This window comes from Carlito syrichta, unplaced genomic scaffold, assembly GCF_000164805.1.
Source record: "Carlito syrichta isolate Samal-C Ts95f unplaced genomic scaffold, Tarsius_syrichta-2.0.1 Scaffold103341, whole genome shotgun sequence".
In the NCBI taxonomy this organism is placed as follows: Eukaryota; Metazoa; Chordata; class Mammalia; order Primates; family Tarsiidae; genus Carlito; species Carlito syrichta.
This window is the reverse complement of record NW_007047437.1, coordinates 507,210-526,129: the sequence shown is the minus strand read 5'-3', so window position 1 is coordinate 526,129 and position 18,920 is coordinate 507,210. Positions and strand designations below refer to the sequence as shown.

Here is an 18,920-nt window from a genome sequence, read left to right as displayed (position 1 = left end):
GCTGATAGTGTGGTTTTAAAATGAGAGGTGAAGAGTGCAGAAAATCTTAAAAGGGGACTGCTAAGAAGTTTCCATTTTCTTTTGTTGCATCAGGTCAGAATTCATTGTTTAGTTTTACAGTTTTGTTCAGGTCAGCAAGGCCTCAGTTGGTGCCTGAAGAGAAGCTGCCCATGCCACAACATGCAGCAGCCTGTATGCCTCTGTTCAGTAGTGTTGTAGGAAAGTCTTTTCTGAGAGGTGATATTTAAGATTAGAGTTGAAAAATCATAGCCAGTCATATGTAGAACTAGAAGAAGAGCTTCTAAAAAAAAAAAGGAAGAGCAATTGAGTTTGGTACATTTGAGGAACAGAAAGAAGGGTAATGTGGTTGGAATATCATAAGCAAGATGCTGAGTGGTTTGAGATGAACTTAGAGAGGTGGGGAAGAGTTGAACATTCATTCACACTGTAATGTAAAGCCACTAGAGAGTGTTAATTGGGAGAGGAGTTAGGTAAGCTAGGACTCTCAAAGTGAAAGAGTAAAGAGTATTGGGTCATTCTAGCTCCAACAACTCTGCATTTCTCATCAATTCTGTTGTTGTTGTCCAAATCTCCTTTGCAAGGAATCGTGGTGCATATGAAAAATTTCCATTTCTCGTGCCATTTTCAAGCTTAGAATGCAAATGAATTACCAGTGTCTTTTTTTCTCTTTGTACCTAACCTGATTTATGTCTTATTTCTTAGAGTTCATATTAGAAATTTGCTAACTAACTATAGAATTCTCGATACTATAAGAACTACACTAGTAGTATGCTATCATATATACTACTATTTGAAAGTATAGCTACTAAGAATTTAGAGTGAAGAATAAGGTTACATAGGGAACATAGCAGTATAGGGAGAATTCAGGCATTTGGTGGATAAACAAGTGGTGTGGCAGGCAGCTTCCAGCAATATGTATTATAAATACACGTCAATATGTAATCAGTCAACTCCCTCCAATTAGACTGCCAGTTAGAGGGGAATCCAGGCTTTGAGTCAATCTTATTTCAATGCTAAATTTAATTTCTTCTTTGAGAAAGGGAAGGATTATGTCCACCTAAATGCTAAAGTAAATTTTCTCTTAAGCAGAGCTTCTCATTTGAGAACTGAGTGATTGCTAAATGCTCAGATTTATTAAAAGTAGGTAATGCTTTCTTCTTAAGCTATGCTTTGTGCTTTCCTTGTGTCTTGAGATATTCGTGGCTTATGTTCCTCATATTATCATAAAAGACTCAAAGGAATGGCAACAGAAGTGAGAGAATGACATTTCTGACCTCATTCCCTTCAGAAACAATAAGCAAGAATTCAATCCTGGGATTTGAATTCTACATATTTTCCACTTGTCTAGGGGGACTTAGAGTTTTCAGTGCTTTTATTTGTCGCTTACCATACTTCTCATAATTAAGGTCATGAGAACTTCAGGTTAACACATCATGGAGATAATAAGTAACAGAGATGCTCTTTCTATAGTGGGTTACTATTAATGTTTTCACAAAAATGTACAGTTCTATGTTACACGTATAAACAAACTACAAAAAAAGTAATTCCACTATTAAATGATATCTATACCATTTCTTATCCTCTTTCTATTTAGTTAATTTCTATTTGTTTTTAAAGATCTAATTTGTATGACATCTTCTCTGAAGGTTTCACAACATGTAATAGAAAGTAGAGGGAAGTAACTTTTTTTTCAGTTCCAGCTAGGATACCCAATCAACCAAACATAATGTTTATCTTTAAGAAGCTTTTATTTGTAATGAATAAATGCCTATAACAAAATTTTATATTGTCATGATATATATAAAATTATGGAAGTACAGAAGAAGTGACTATATGTGGGTATGCGAGCGGGAAGAATGAGTAGAAATTTCATGAAAGAAGTTACAGCTAAGAAAATTTTGGATGATAAACATTTCACCTACTTGAAAACCATCTAGGTGGGGAAGAGGAATAGTTTCAAGGCTGAAAGAAAAACAAGTGTGAAGAAAGAGCTGAGCAAAAAGCAAGGCACTAAGGATGCTGCTTTGCTTATGTTGCTACTTTATTTATTTATTTTTTCTTCAGTATAAGTTTATTTATAGAACATGGAAAGGAACATTTTTGTTTATTTCATATATTTATATTTTTATTAAAAATGAGCAGATTAATTTTGCTTCCCATAGTTCTTTTTTATATTCATGCCAGTGTTTTTCAAAAAATTATAATTAAAAAAGCATTGCCTTTCAATTAAATATCAACTTTGGTTCCAAATACTGACCATTTTTCCAACCCATTAGTTTATAGGGATGACAGGACTAATGACAGCAGATTATAAGGCCTTTTTTAAAGTCCATTTTCATTTTTGATATGCTTTTGATTCACTAATTCAAAGATCTGTGATAAATTCAGTTACTAGAGCTAAAGTAAGTGTACTGTACTGGAATGAAATATTAGTTAGATATATTTCCCATACTAGTATTATCTTCTTCTTTATTTTTTTTTTCCTTTTCACAGACAACCAATGTTAATTGAGTAGCCAGTATGCTCCGTCAGTTGTTTATTCCATAAAACTTAAATTCTAGAGAAGAGGTAGGGTAGGAGTATTCTATAAGATAGGCAATAAACCAAATGAACACATAAAATGTGTAGTATTGTAGTTGATGAAAAGTGCCTTAAGAAATATGAGTTAAGAAAAGGGGTTGAAGAGCTCTGAGGTTGTGGGGGGAATGTCAGTTTTAGATAGGATGATTAAAACTAGGTTCACTGAGAGAGTAATATGTTAATGTAAATCTGAAAAAGGCTTTCATGGAGAAAACAGTGAAGATAATTTCACGAGGGGATGCTAGCAAGTGCAAAGGCTCTACAGTTGAAATTTCCTTCATTTATCTGAGGATTAATGGGGAAGTCCTTAGAGTTTCTAAGGAAATTTTCATCTTCATGCTTATGATTTAGTCATAATCAACTCATCTCAATTCGTAAGCATTCCTTACTGTTTTACACTATACGTTTTTCACATTTTTTTTTCTAACTCAGAATGCTATTTACACCTTTATTTTCCTGGATATTCACAATCTGTCCTTTTACAGTCCACCTAAATGTCATCTTTACTTCCTTTCCTTCTCCCGGGCATATTGGGGTGCTGTTTTCATAATGCTCCTTTGTAACATGTACTGAGGTAATTAGTTCAGTTTTGGATATTTTGAACTTGAAGTGATAGTAAATCAACCAAGTAGAGACAGTTACTAGAAAAATGGATGTATGAGTTGGCAGTGCAAACTAGATCCAAGGTTGGATTTAGGAAAATCATCTTATAGGAGGTATTTGGAGCCAGAAGAATTTATTATATCACAGAGGATAAAAGATAAAGTGATAAGAAAGTCAAAAGCTAGCTACACAGTTTTTTAATAAAATTAACAGTGAGAGATAGGCTGAAAAAGAGGATTTAGGGAAGAAGATTTAAAAATCAGTAGAAAATTGAAAAGTTATGTGAGGGCCACATGTGTGGATCACAGTGGAAAATTTTCAGTTCTCAGTGTCTCAGTGTAATTAGAGGAAAATGCAAGGTCAGAATGGCTTTCTATGAGAAAAACTTGAAAATAACTTCATAATAAGGGGAAGTTTGTAGAAAAATAGATATTGATAATACAAGATATATAAACAATAATTGCTAGAAAGGCAATAGGAGAAGTGTGGAAAAAAATAAAAAGCAAACAAGAAAAACAATCTTGTTGGTTATAACTGCAACATATCGGACCTCAATTGGAATATCCATGAAAATTCAGGGAAAATTTGCAAAGTTACAAAAACTTAGTAAACTAATATCAGACAATAATTTGTCAATCTCTGGGTGGATTTCTTTCTGACTCTTAGTTTCTCACACTTTTTTTAATGAACATGTATAATTTGTTACATTATGGTGGGTTACCCAGGAAACAGACTCTAAGATGTGGGCAGAAAATGTACTGGGTAAATGACTTAGTATAGGTATATTTTTCTTTTTTGCCCTTAAGCATAGTTATAAGAACAGTTTTTAAAATCTTGCCTGTAATTGTAATATCTGACTTTTCTCTTGAGTATAAATTACATTTTGGGGTTTTTTGGGGGATGAGGTGAGGGTAGGGAAGCAGGTACATCTAGTAATTTTAAATTACATCCTGGACATTGTGGCAATGCATCCTGAATTCTGTTGAGTATCTTTTTATGGGAGGAGGGGGAGTATTAATATATTTTGCTTGTTTGTTTTAGGATACAGTTAACTTGATTGCACTCAAATTCCAGACTGTTTCCCCCTGGGCAAGCAACAGCTGAAATCACTGCTAAATTCTTGTACTAGTTTCCTTTGGTTATTATACCAAATTACTACCACAATGAAACAACAAAAATTTATTATCTCAGTTGAAGGAACAAGACGGTTTAAAACAACAGAAACTTACTCTCTCAAAGTTCTGGAGACCCAAATGTCCAAATCAGTGTCAATGGGCCAACATTAAAGTGTTAGCAGGGCTGCATTCTCTCCACAAGAGAACCTGTTCCCTGGCTTTCTCTTGTTTTTGGTGACTGCTGGGATTCCTTGGCAAATGGCGGCATCACTGCAGTCTTTAAGACCAGCATTCTCAAATCTTCACATCACCTTCTTTTCTGTGTCGTAAAATCTCCCACTGACTCCTTCATAAGGATAATTGTGATTGCATTTGGGATAATCTCAGCTGGATAATCCAGATTAATCTTCCCGTCTCAAGAGCCTTAATCTCAACATAGACTGTCATTTAAGGTAATATTCACACAGGTTCTAGGGATTCATGGGGGCAATGGTGGTGGTGGGGGATTATTCAGCTAACTACAGTTCTTTTAGCTTTATCTAAAAGCCGCTTTTAGCTGCTGGGAGTTTACTATGTGTTTACACAGTTTAAGAGTCAGTTTAAGGTTTGGATAAAATTTATATTCTGAATTGAGGACTTTCTCTGGATGAGTTTGTTTCACTCTTCTCTTCTATTGTCTTCTAGAATTCTGTCCCCTGTTTCTTCAGGACAGAAAGAAGGTGCCTTTGTTGTTGTTGTTTGAGATTTAGCCATCCTGTTTGGACTTTACCGAAGTCTGTCCTGAAGACTATATGAAATAGGAAGTAACCTCTTTTAACATATAGTCATTTCTTAAGTCTCTGCCTGCTTCTGGCTGTTCTTCAGTGCCCCCAAGTAGGTATTTTGTTTTTCATTTCCTTCAGAATTTATAGTTTTTCCTAAGGGTAGATGGTCCAACAGTAGCTACTCCTCTATTATTGAAAGCTGAAAGTACACATTCTTTTTAAGAGCACATGGGACATTTACAAAAAATGCATTTTGGATTATAAACAACACCTCCACAAATCACAAAAGGTTGAAATCCTTTAAGTGTATTTTTCTGGTAAAGGAAATTAAAATAACAAAGTCAAATTTGTATTTGAAATGATTAATACAATTTCTAAACACTGTGGAAAATTGACAAGGAAAAAGTCTACAACTTATCGGCAATCAGGAATAAAAATTAGATTATAAAAGCAAATACAATAGATGTTAAACATAATTAAGGATATTATGAGCAACTTATGCCCTATAAGTTTGAAATAGACAAATTCCCTTCTCTTTTCCTTCCCCCTTGCTCCTCTCTGTCATTTGAGGGGTGGTGGACAGCATGTATATTTGAATACAAGTACATTTAACTTTGCCCCTTATAGGAAATTGAGGTTTCCAGTCCTTTTTCTGTTCTCTTAGCTAGTTATTAGTGGAGACTAGAACAAAGATGCTATGGTTTAAATGTATCTCCCCAAATTCATATGTTAGAAACATATCCCCAGTGCAATAGTATTGAGGAGGTGGGACCTTTTAAAGGTGTATTAGTCAGGTTCTGCTCTTATGAATAGATTAATGCCTTAAGGTGGGAGTGGGTTAGTTATAAAAGAATGAGTTCAGACCCAATGCCTCCTTCTTCTTCCCCACTTCCTCCTCTTCTCCCTCTGCCATGGGATGCTGTAGCAGAAAGCCCTCACCATCTGCCAGCTTCTTGATCTTGGACTTCCCAGCTTTCTGTGAAGAATCAATTTCTGTTCTTTATTAATTACCTAGTCTCAGGTATTCTGTTGTAACAACACAAAACAGACTAAGGCAAAGGTCTTCTAATATCCGGTCCTGTGTGCACTTTAGATGGTGAAGGTATCCATTCTTTCAAAGAGCTATTCAGAAAATAGATTTTCAGTGTCTATAATGAGGGTTGGTGATGAAAGGAAAGAACATATTAATTAAGGTTGGGAGTGGAAGTTCACTAATAATATCTGACTGCCAACTCTCCATGAATAACGAAAGCTACAATTTAACAACTGACTAAAGCTACAATTTAACAACTGAATTAAATACTATCCACTTCCCAAGAGTTGTATGAGTTGAAAGAATTTGAAGGCCATATTGCCCATGAACTAAGGAATAACAAGTCCTTTAGGTACATTATACATTGATTTCTACTATACAAATGGAGCAGTGTAAAAGCAAAATCAGTGGACTCCATAGTGAAACAATGGAATCTGTCTGAAGGGATCTTAGCAATATTAGCATGTGGCTTTTTCTGTAAACTTTCCCTGTTGGTATACAGCAGCTATTGCCAAAATTAAGGAATTCTAATCTTACTCTTAATTCCCAGAAAGACTGCAATGGCTCTGTGTGAGTAGCGAGTTGCTTCTGTGGACTGTATTTTCTAAATTTGGTATTCAAAAACTATTTTCCCAACCTCATCTCCCCACCATGTGGTACGTGTGTGTGTGTGTGTGTGTGTGTGTGTGTGTATACACGCTGCACTGTGCATCCCTTTGCCTGCATTACCAATTGGCTGTGTAAAAGCTAGGTCAGTGGGCTGATGTGATCTTTGAGATGCTGCAGGCTGGATTTAGCATGACTCTCTTTAAACCAGTAGGCAGAGCCTTTCTGCCTTTTTGCTGTACTGAATGAAGCTGAAATCTGACTGGAAAAGAACCCTTTTCCTTCTTCTCCCCCTTCTTTGCCGTACAGGCATGTTGGGAGCTGCTCTCCTGGGAAGCTTCGAAGTGAGGAAATGGTGGGTGGAGCAGAGTAGAAAGAAAGGGAAACATGCTGTGGAAAGCAGTATTGCTGCTGTAGTTTCCTTCCTCTCACTGAGATTTAATCACTGGTTGGAAGCAATTGGAATGTTTGAAGAAGGAGGGCCAGTGCTGGGTGGAGAGAGGAGGGGATGACATGACAATTCATTAACGAGGCTGAGGAAGTTTAGCAAAGCTATGCTCCATAAATTGTGCTATGAAATTCTGTGAGCAATGAGGGAGTCAGAGCCATCCAGGGAACAAGGCAAATTGTCCCAGTGTTTGTTTTGAAAGTCTGCGGATAGAGTCTACCTTGGGTGGCCAGATTAGAGAAATTCAGACTATTGTTTCTGTAATTCCATTTTTTCCTCACTTTGGGGACAAGAAGTACCAGAAGCAACCTGCCCAGCAGACTACTCAGTTTCCAACAGCTTTCTACATAGCTCAACACCAGTGCCAATTACTTGGATCCCAGCCTCATGAGGCAGACCCCAGACTTACCAGCAAAATGAGTCTCAGCTACTGACAAGTTCTTCTTGATTTTTGGTTAGAGTGGCACACTTCCATATATTTTTATAGATGTTGGAAAATGAGCACATCAATTTGGTCAGTACTGAAAGCTTCAAAAGGCTGAGTTCAGGGAGGAAAAAGGGCAAGAACCCTACTGGAAGAAATACCAGAAACAGTTATTGTTCATGTGGTGAAAGAAGAAATGAAGGAGTAGCTTGAAGGTCTGGGGTTCCTAGATGCAGCTTTTCTCCTAAGTAGTCAAATAACCTTGGAGAAATGGTGTCTTTCCACAGAATGAGTGGAACATATTTCTAAGATTCTTCAAACTTTCATGTTTGAAGTGTATACTGGGTGTCTCCTAGATTCAAGCACTATATACAAGTCTATTATTTTTTGTTACCTTTGTTTTTGAAGGGACACTTTTCTCCTTGGCTACTTCCATTCCTCAGGTGTGAAATGGGGCTGGTAGAGACTCTCTTGCTTACTTGAGGACACAGAGGGTGATTGTATCTGAAAGTGATCTGAGAAATCTAAAATGCTCTGCAGCAGTCACACTTCATACATTCATATGCATCCCAGGAACAGGTAAACAGATTTTGCTCTCTGAGATAATAACCAATATCCTGAAAACACATTGTTTTACCAGAAAATATGTGATGTGCCTGATCCAAATAGAAATTATACTAATGCTAATCTAGAGGTGTGTGTGCACACACACAGAGCTGCTAATTAGTTCAGTAAATATACAAAGTAACATTGTCTGCTTGAAGAATAATGAATGTACCCTATGAGAGTTTGTCTATAGCATTCATCACTATATTTATAATAGTAATATTTGTTGAGTGAATGATTGAATTAATTAAGCAATGAAAGAATGCAGACAGTAGGGATTTCTCCAGAAGACGTTTCATTTTCAGTGTGAATTCCTGGGCTACCTTCAATGTTCAGATTTTTTCTTTGGTACTTCACCTTCTTCTCTGCTTAAATTTTTTTTTTTTTGAGTTGTTGTGTCACTCTGTCGTCCAGGCTGGAGTGCAGTGGCACACTTACGGCCACCCCAGAGTCAACCTCCTGGGCTCTGATGATCCTTTCACCTCAACCTACCAAGTAGACGGAACTAAAGGTGTGCGCTACCACGTCTTGCCAATTTTTGATTTATTGTAGAGATGAGGTCTTACCAAGTTGCCCAGGCAGGTCTCGAACCTGCGGACTCAGGCAGTCCACTTGCCTCAGCCTCCCAAAGTGCTGGGATTACAGGCTGAGCCACCGAGACTGGTCTTTGCTTAAATCTTAGGGAGAGTGTTGGAGCTCATTTTGAATAAAAATAACATGCTTAGGAATCAAAAGATATTAATGTTGAAAATACACATTCTTTATTAAGGTATTTTACTATTTTAATTACTTCCTGAACCCATCTTTAGCAAGAGCAAAGTATTATTCTCCTTTAGTTCTGTAGCACCTAACACAGAGTGTGGCACAGAATCAATGCTCACTAATTCATGAATGATTTGTCCAACTCCATGGAATGACGGGTATAAGTACCAGGGATAGAGGTGCAAAAGTAATGGGAGTATTGTGTAATACTTGACTCAGGGGATTTTGAAACTTGCCATTGCAGTTATAATCATTCCAGTTCAGTGTAAGATGGTTCTCACCACACAAATCATGTAAATTATCTGTATTTTAGCAGTAATTTAATCACTGTAAGTTTTCTAAGGGGGTCCCTTCCCACTTTGAAATATATTAATCTGGGCCAGGCACGGTGGCTCAAGCCTGTAATCCCAGCACTTTGGGCTGAGGTGAGGGGATTGTCTGAGCCCTCGGGTTCAAGAACAGCCTGGGCAACTTGACTAGACCTCATCTCTACAATAAGTCAAAAAATTAGCCAGGCATGGTAGCATACGCCTGTAGTTCCGGCTACTTGGAAGACTGAATCCAGTAGGTCGGTGCTGGGGTGGCTGTGAGCATGCCACTGCACTCCAGCCTGGGTGACTGAATAAGATTCCAACTCAAAAAAAAAAGGAAAAGAAAAGAAATACATTAATGTGAATTCTTCAGTATTATGAAGAAAACATTTTATGAAGAATCTTATCTGATAGTAATAACCATAGGCACTAAGCTGAGGGTCTGCACTTATTTAGCATTTAATAACAATGTCATCTTCTCTAACAGTTGTCCAATGTCCCAGGCCTATCATAAGTTCTTTGAGAAAGGGAGTTATATCTTATGCTCAGCACTAGTTAAGATGGCTACTTAATTTAGGTGGAAAAAGAATTTGGCTATTTGCAGGAAGGAGGCAACTTGATTCCTCACAAGACACTATATTACTATATTAAGCCAGTCCCTTCCTCTGTTTTTACTTGTGGTCTTTCTTTAATTTATGGAGTCTCTTAAATTCTATAACTTCCAGATTCTACTCGGATAAATGGCAGAAATGGCAATTGGAAACAAAAGTTTTTTTACCCTGTGCCCTTCACCTAAAAGTCAGGCCTGGGATCACCTAGGTTTGGGGGGGAATATACATCCTCTTAGTGTTTGAGCAGAAAAGAAATAATGAACTAACATGAGAATATCAGTAGATAGGTAACAGATTGGTTCAGTATCAGTTTGTCTGGTAGTGATTGTTTTAGGACTCTTGCCACCAACCAAACTGCCCAAGGCAGTTTGACCTTAAGTTCTTTCCTTTACTCTTTCTTGAGAAATTATTGTGCAGCGCTCTCCCATTAAAAAACTATTTCTACCAGGGGATATTTGATGGTGGTGGTGGTGGGGGCGGGTGCTAGGGGAGTTCTGCATTACAGAATAAGCAGTTCATCCTTTTCTCTACACGAGAAACCGCGGTGTTACATTTGGGTAACATGGAAATTAAACGAAATCCTCACACCTTTTTAATTTTCTTGAGATTATTTATTATTCGCTTAAGTATTTTTTTTATTTCTTAACCGGGGTGCATGCTTCTCTATGAGGCATTGCCTCTGATATTTTTCGCCTGACAAATCTCCCAGAGCAGATGGTCCCTTCACTTCAGGGAAGCTCAGGAAAGTGTTGGGTGTCTGGTTATGCCCGGCCCCTCCTTCCCTCTTGGGTACTCAAATGACTACTCATCAAACCAGCTTCCCTCCTCTCAGGGGTCCTTGATCCAGTAGCAGCAGGTTTTGGTTCTAGGCACTGCGGAGACCCTTTGCAGTCGGGTTTAGCAGCTACCCTAGTCCGCAGCCAGCGCTGGTCCTGGGGTGAGAATGATATCCCCCCTGTCCAATCAGAGACGCGAAGCTCTCTGCCGTCCCACCCCTCTTTCTCCGCTGCCCCAATAAGCACTCTAGAAGGCCGGGCTTGTGCTGTCAAGTAGCAAGGGTGGGCTCCGCCGAGGCGAGGAGGGGCGCCGGGTGGGGAGATGCGCTCCCAGGTGTTTGCAGCGGAAGTGGGAAACCTGTAGGGTATGGTCCAGCTGTGCCGCGCCGACGCGAGCGGGAGCAGGGAACAGGTAGGAGGCAGGACTTTTCCCTCTTTGCAGACGAAAAATAAAGAATGCGCATTTCCATGCTGTTGCCTCCCTTCCCCTTCCCCCAGCCCCACCCCGCCCTCGCACCCCCAAATCCCCTGTGGTCGCTGCAGCGCTCGTCGTGAAGTACGGAGTGGGAAGGATGGGGTGGGGGTTGTCGGGGTGCTGGGATGGAGGGGTGCAGGATGCTGTAGCCCGGGGGTGACGGACAGGGAAGGGCGGCAGTGCCCTAGGAGGGGGGAACCGAGCCCGGGATCTGTGTCTCGTCAACTTTCCTCTCGGAGGCTGCGGCTGCCACCGCCAGGGACTCGCCCTAGGGATGCCATGTCGACCCAGCAGGGGAAGGGATGGGGGAGCAGACATGTCAGCAGCTCGGAGACCGCAGGTCTCCAGAATCGCGAAGCGCTTCTGCTCCTCAAGCCTGACCGCACCTACTCATCTTCCCCATCCTACCTGGGCTCTAGACTCTAGCACAGAGTCAAAAAAAAAAAAAAGAGAAAAAAAGGGACACATTTGTTCCCTGGCCCCTCAGTTAAGATCTAGCTTCCTTCGGGAGTGGGGGGTGGGGAAAAATCCCTGCAACTCAAAGGGCATTTTCCGATTAATTACATCTCTTTCGAGAAGACACGGGCCCTTCTACCCGATCTGCGGCAGACTGGGGAGGGGTGAGGCAGCCTCTTCTTTCCTAGCTTGGCGTTGTCCATTGGGAACCACCTTCTCACCTAGTTTCTAAAAGGTGGCCTTGGTCCGAGGGATTCCTAGGGAGTCGAGTGATTGTGCCCGGATGGGCTCTGAGCAGCTTGCAAGGCAGCCTCCCCAGGCAACCGCAACTGGATAGTAGGTGTTGGCCCGCTGCCGGTTCCTGCTGGAGTCAGATTGCTGGAAGCATTAGGCAAAAGAATTGCAGAGAAATCAGACGCTGCATCAATCCCAGGGACTGATGGCAGCCCGGTTTGAAAATTCCTGAAAAATTGGGATGACAGGAAGGAGGGAGAGGGAAGAGCTGCGACCTTTCCTTGTTTTCCCATGCCAGATCCAGCATGGGCATTTATACGTGTGGTTGTGTATGCACATCTCCAAGGTGGAGCTATATATAGCTCCTGCAAACCCAGCCTGGTTTCCCTGCTGCTGAGCCGGCTGCCTTGGCCTTCTGAAGCAATCTAGAAGCACTGAGTGGGAGGGGCAAAAGAAATCAAATTCTTCACTGGAGGAAAAGCCAGAGACTCACTGCCTAAATCCTGCATGAAATAATGTTTTTGTAACCGATGTAAAGATCAATATTTTCAAATATTATTTTGAGTGCATTCTTAGAGTGCTAATTCTTAGTCTTCATCCATTTCCCTGCATTTTTCAGCTTCACAGCATACATATGAATCTTACCAGCCTGAAGTGCAACACACATCAAATACTTACAAACCATATCTAGGATATTTTATTAGACTTATCAGAGCATAATGCTTTGGCTATTTGGTAGTAAAATTTATGTGGTGTTAACTTATAGCTAGCAGCATTTAGGGATCTGGAAATGGATCCACCCACTTTTTGGGGTGCAGAACTTAAGAACTGGTAGAACCTTTAGATTGGATATATTTCTTTGTACATATTTTACTTGTGAACCTGATATTTAGATTTGTACTGCTGCTTCATATCATATCTATTTGTGCTGCATGAACTTTCTTTTGTAGATAAGTGTATGTGCATTTATTTTTCCCATTGCTTGGAATTATTTAATTCTAATGATAGCCTTTTCATTTTTTACATATGAGAAAACTAAGATTCAGAGGACATAAGTGATTTGCTTGAAGTCTTCCCAAAATTTAACTCTAATATTCCAACAACGTACTGTGTAGTTACAGCTACTGCATAGCAGTTTCCCCTCAGATAGAATACTTTTCAGCATCCCATGATTATTGGTCCTGGAAACAAAATTCAGTCAATGTTGATAACCAGGCACAATGTAAGACACATTTATTCAGTTCTGTATGACATGTATCCCCACAAAATTCAGTTTTTAGGATCCAATTCTAATTTGCCAAGTCATTTTGAAGATAAGTGATTTAATCTATCAAGCTAACCATCACAGGCAGTGGCAACTAGCTTTTAATTTTAGCACTGCAACTTCCTGGTTATCTGATTTGGAGCAAGTTAATTAAACTCCTAGAGTCGGTTTCCTTGTCTTCAAAAAGAGTAATAGCACTGAATTTTTAGATTGCTGTGAGAGTTCAATAAAATGTATGCATGATTTTACCACAGGAGTGGGTGCATAATGGGCCATTAATAAATAGGGCTACTATTAATTGTAACTGTAACAGTACATTGGCATGTATCAACTAAGTGTATATTTAAAATTCATGACTCTAACACAGAATGATCACCTTTCTCTGGAATCTCTATTAGATTATTTTCCTTTGGAAATCTAATCATACTCAGTCTTATTTTGTTGCTAATCCATATGTATATGTCTGATTTATTTTCTTTCTTTTAATGTCTGATTTGTTTTCTAATTAGAAAAGTACTTTAGCTTATATTTTTTGTATGCCCCACCACACAGTTCTAAACAGCCTTAAAGATTCTTGTTTAGGTGGCATCACCATAAGAAATTGAATATGTGTTGCAACGACTTGAAGATAATCTATTTACTGATAGAAGACTATGCACTGGGAACTATGGAAACTTTCATTGTTTTTTTTAATCTCCTCCATGAAGAGTAATGGATGATGTGAGGTGTTTCTATATCCTTCCACAGAATGATTCAATTTTCCAATAGGGGTTTTGACTATGTAATGGCTATGCTGTATATTCTCTCGTATTGTGTACTCCTTGAGACCAAATAGATACTGAGTTAATAGATAGACAAGTCATATTTTCCTCTGCAAAACATGACATGTAATTACCTTATTTTAAAAACTCAACAAGTGGTCCATTTTCATCTGTTTCTACATATAGATTGGCCATGGTCTGCATCTTATCCCAGAATCTAGCCTAAGCCACCCATAAGCTCCTCCTCTTAAGCCCAATGTTTGTTTTCTTTTTGTTGGTGTGCTATTCTTTGTTCTCTTCTGGCCTGTTTTCCACTTTGTCCATCTCCTCCTTGAAGTTTTACTTTTAGATACCACAGTGCTCAAATGTTATAACTTTTCCTAACCTTCCCTTTTTTGTCTCCTTCTCATCTCCTTTTTGTCTCTATCTTTCAGATAAACCTCCAAAATTGGTGACAGTTTAATTCATTCAAAATAAAATTCTCCTGGTGCATTTCCATCGCTAATCTCTTCCCCATTAGCCATTTCAAAATGCTGTCCCAGTGGCCAAGAGCACAAACTTTGGGAGGGAGCTTGCAGGTGTTAACATGTATATATCATGATGCAGATAAGTGAACACCAGCAAGTCAATTGGGGATTATAATAGCACTTACTTAAGAGCATTTTTAATATTAATTGAGATAATACATGTAAAACATTCAAAACAGGGTTTGGCCCATAGTAATTACTTATAAATAGCAGCTATTAGTAGAAGTACTGTTTACAGCAATGATAATGTACATAGTGAAAACTGCTTTTGCTTTTTCACCACCAATAGACTTTTAACAATGAACGCTTCAACAATCTGGTTTATTGTTAGTCATTTTTAAAGACTTCCTTTCCTCTACTTCCAAGTGCCTATCATTTATTCAGTAATTAATTTATTCATTTTTATTTTCAGTTCTAATTTATACCATTTTCTGTTTTTTTTTCCCATTGCCAGTTTCACCAGGCATTCCATGCTTGAATTAGTACAGTAGGCAGTTTATCAAATCTTCCAGTGTGTAAGTCTATTTGCTTTAATCTAAAATGCCATATATTATTAGTACAATGTATTTTTAATTTCATTATTGCTTCTACTTGGCTTTGAAATTTTTAGTGTAGTTTAGTTCAAATCTTAAAGAGAACTGACTTTGGAGCAAAAGATGCTTGGGTTCCACTCCTGACGATAGAACTAATCAGTTGTGTGTCCTTGAAAATATAGCAGAAGAAGGAGGGGTTAATATTTCACTTTGGTTACCAATGAATGACCTGTTGTGTAAAATTGCATTTAAAAGCATATCTCATATTAAATTGAAAGTAACATTTTTATGATCAAAAGGAAATACAGAATCATTAAAGAACAATTGAGAATAAAGAAAATTCTATCAATTTTCACCATATGGAGAGATTCTATCTCAATCTTCCAATCTTATATCTGTGAATATATGAAGGTATTTTCAGTGTACAGATTTGAGTTTATGGTGAGTTAGTATTCATTTTTGTGTTTAGGTTTTTTTAGCTTAACATCATACAATAAACATGTATTCATTTCCTTTAATATTCTTATTAACATATTTTATGGCTGTCAATATTTTACTATATAGATGAAGACTAGATTTTTTCGGTTTTACAACCATGAAAATGAACATAAATATATATTAAAATTTGCATTCTTAACCATCATGAAAACCTCTTAGAAGTTACCAGAGCCACAGTATAACTATTTTAGCTTCTGAACACTTACTGACAAATTGCTACCCAAAAAGTTTATTGGCAGATTTATACTCTGCCAGTAAGTGTACTGACTTGATCTTACTCTTATTAATACTTGGTATAATAGTACAAAAATTGTGGTCATTTTGATAGTAGAAATTATGTATCTAGTTATTCTTTTGAGATGTGAGTCTATAATTTTGAATGAGTTCAAGAAATGTTATTATATTTATTGGCTCTTTGTATTTCTTAATTTGTGAATTTCATTGGACTTTCTTGGTGTATTCATATTTTCTTCACATAATAGGAAATCTGGTGTATTGCAAAAATCTTCCTCACCTTATATCTTGCCACACAATGTTTTCTGACACACAGTTTATAACCTTACTGTAGTTTAGTTTATAATTCTATTTTTGGGAGTGTCTCTCAGCTTTAAGTCTCAGAAAACTTGCCACCTAAGAAAGAATTGGATATAAAAACAATATATGAGGGTGCTGTGGCTGAACTTCTTTCTTCCTTTGAAGCGGAATTTGGCTTATGTATATCATGTGTATATCCCACTGTGAATGTCTCCTGGGGATACATAAAACACACTCTCGGTCTATTAAGATCCCATTATTCTTTACACGGCCCTCCTGTGAAGTAAATAGTACCTTAATTCTTTCTGAGCTACTATTGTCCATTTCAGAAGTGCCACAGGGCAAAATATACTACAGAAGATATTAATGACCAGGTTACTCAGCCAGAGCGGGGCACATTGTTTGCACAATTATCTGAATGACTCAGGCACTAAATCTGCTTCTGCCAGGATTATCCAGATGGTCCTTAATTCACTGGATAATTGCTCACCGCTGTACTTGATTTTGATGGTGTAGACCTGAGCACGTCATGCTTCTCCTACCCTGGACTGTTCTCTAAATGATTCGATTTGATCACATTAGTTTACTTTACGAGAGGCAGGTTGTCTGGTCCCTAAGAGTATAGGTGTTAAGAGTTATACAGAGCTTTGCATAAAACCCAGCTCAGCTAGTTACTAGCTATGTGGTTTGAGGTAAGTCACTTAATCTTTTTAAGACTTTGTTTTTTGTGTAAGAAACAAACACATTTAGATTTCAGGGTCCCTACTTCAGTCTCCTTTCTTGTAATCTCCTTCTCCTAAGCATATTCTACACACCATAACCATAGTTGTCTTTTTAAAAACCAATCTCACATGTCTCCTCTGCTAAAAATCTTTTGATGGATCTCCCTTTTTTTTGTCTATAATAAGATGTATGAAATCCTTTGCATTTCACCTAAAGTCCTTTATTAAATAGTTCCTGGTAACTTCTCTAAATTCATTTTCTCATTACGCAGATCGATTTCATCTCTCCCACAGCGTGTCACACTTAGCTGTTTGCCTGTCCTCTAACACATCATATTTTCACTTTTCTCTCAACACTACCCCTCCAAGTTCCCCATGTTTTGTTGTCTGCCATAAATTACTTGTCTCTTTGTCTACCTTGTAAATGACCTAACTTCTTCACGCCTCAGGTCAGGTGCCACTATTTCTATGAGGACTCCCCTGAATTTCCAGTCCTGAGCCTTTATTCAGTGCTTCAATAACAACCTGTGGATATCCTTACCATATCATTTGCATAACACTGTAACTGGTTGTTTAGTTGTCTGTTACCCTCCCCCCAGTCTTCTTTGTGTTCAGTGAAAGACCTTATTTATAGGTGACACTCAATAAATATTTTCTGAAGGAATCAATCAAGAAGGTTAAGATTAAACTCGTTTTTAGAATTTCAACAAATGAAGGGTTCATATTTTTACCTTGGACACTAATCAATAAAAACTAGAAGCTAATACAATCTTCACAATATTGCAAAAATTAGCTTCCTGGTTTGTTGACTTGCATGAAATAAATGAAAGAGAATTTTTTAAAATAAGGAATTTTGTAATGAAAAATGATTCTTAGGACATTCAATAATTTTAAAATGCTAAATCATTAGGTAAAACTCTTTTAAATAATTCTTAATTTTAGACAAAGGAGAAATGTTTACTTGTATAGATAATGTAGATGTACACATTTAGCCATGTTGGAACTTAATATTGGCAAAATTAATTCCCCTTTCCTCTAATAAAATATCTTCCATTGGTGTCATCCTTGGTAGGTTACAAAGCATGCTCACATGCACAACTTTATTTGATCCTTTGCAACAGTTTTGAAAGTTAGATTGAAAGACATGATTATCCACATTTACAGATAAAAAAATAAGCTCAGTAAAATAAGTAATTTGCTTAAGGTCACACGTTAGTGGCAAGGCTAAACAAGAAGAAAGGTGATCTTATTCATAGTTGAGTGTTCCATGTATTATACTTACCTAAAACATTTCACTTGAAAGATGACTGCCATTATTTTGTCTATGTGAGGGACACTGGATTGCTTGTTCTAAGCAATCCAGTAAAAATTTATTACAGTAATACCTATATATAGTTTTCACTATGGTTTTCAACCATCTGAGAAGAAACGGGCTAGCAGAAGTCTTTGCTTTAACATATTTTAATGTATTGTATTTAGTTAATTAATTGATCATTTATGTTACACACACACATTATAATACTTCTATGTTTTGGAGTATATTTTTATTTTTGGTGACAAGTACAATGCTCTTTTCCTTTTTCTTAAATTATTAAAAAAAATTTTCTTAATTTTCTTAATTAAGTAGACAATATTCAGCTTTATTCCTCAGTTTGGCTTAGCATATAGTCTATACAATCTTGGAGAATCAGATGAGTCAAATCTGAATTTTGAGCCATAGTACAAGTATTGACAAAGAAATTTGTGAAAAATAGGCACTTAGCTAGAGCAGTGATTTAGAGCCTAGTGAGAGCAGTGAACCTAGTGATTTAGAGCAGTGAGCTAGAGCCTAGTTTGAAAATTAAAAATACTGAGATATAAGACTAATTTTTCTATCTGACTTGTGTAAATGTCTCATCTATAATTGTGCTTCTGTTATTAACAACAACCACTTATTGAGTACTCACTCTATATTGGGCATTGTTTTAAATATGTTGCACAAGGCATCTCAAAACTTTATAATATCAGTGAAGTGGTTTTATTTTTATTTATTTATTTTTTTGAGTTGGCGTCTCACTCTGTCACCCAGACTGGAGTGCAGTGGCCGCTCCTGGTCACCACAGCCTCGACTTGCTGGGGCTCCGGCGATCCTTCCGCCTCAGCCTTCCAAGTAGCCGGAATTACAGGCATACACTACCACGCCCAGCTGATTTTTTTTTTTTATTTATTGTAGAGATGAGGTCTCGCTGCCCAGGCGGGTCTCGAACCCATGGGCTC

General features: G+C 37.8%; 1 protein-coding gene across 3 annotated transcripts in view; it reads left to right on the top strand.

Moving 5' to 3' along the window:
• Nucleotides 1–10,916: 10,916 nt before the first annotated feature.
• Nucleotides 10,917–18,920, top strand: part of CNTN1 (contactin 1) — a 370,935-nt gene continuing 362,931 nt past the window's right edge. For 2 of the 3 annotated variants that reach the window (XM_008065323.2, XM_008065329.2), the window contains exon 1: nt 10,917–11,072. The gene's annotated coding sequence lies outside the window, so the exon portion shown is untranslated. The remainder of the gene's footprint in view (nt 11,073–18,920) is intronic. The other variant, XM_008065339.2, reaches the window with a different exon arrangement.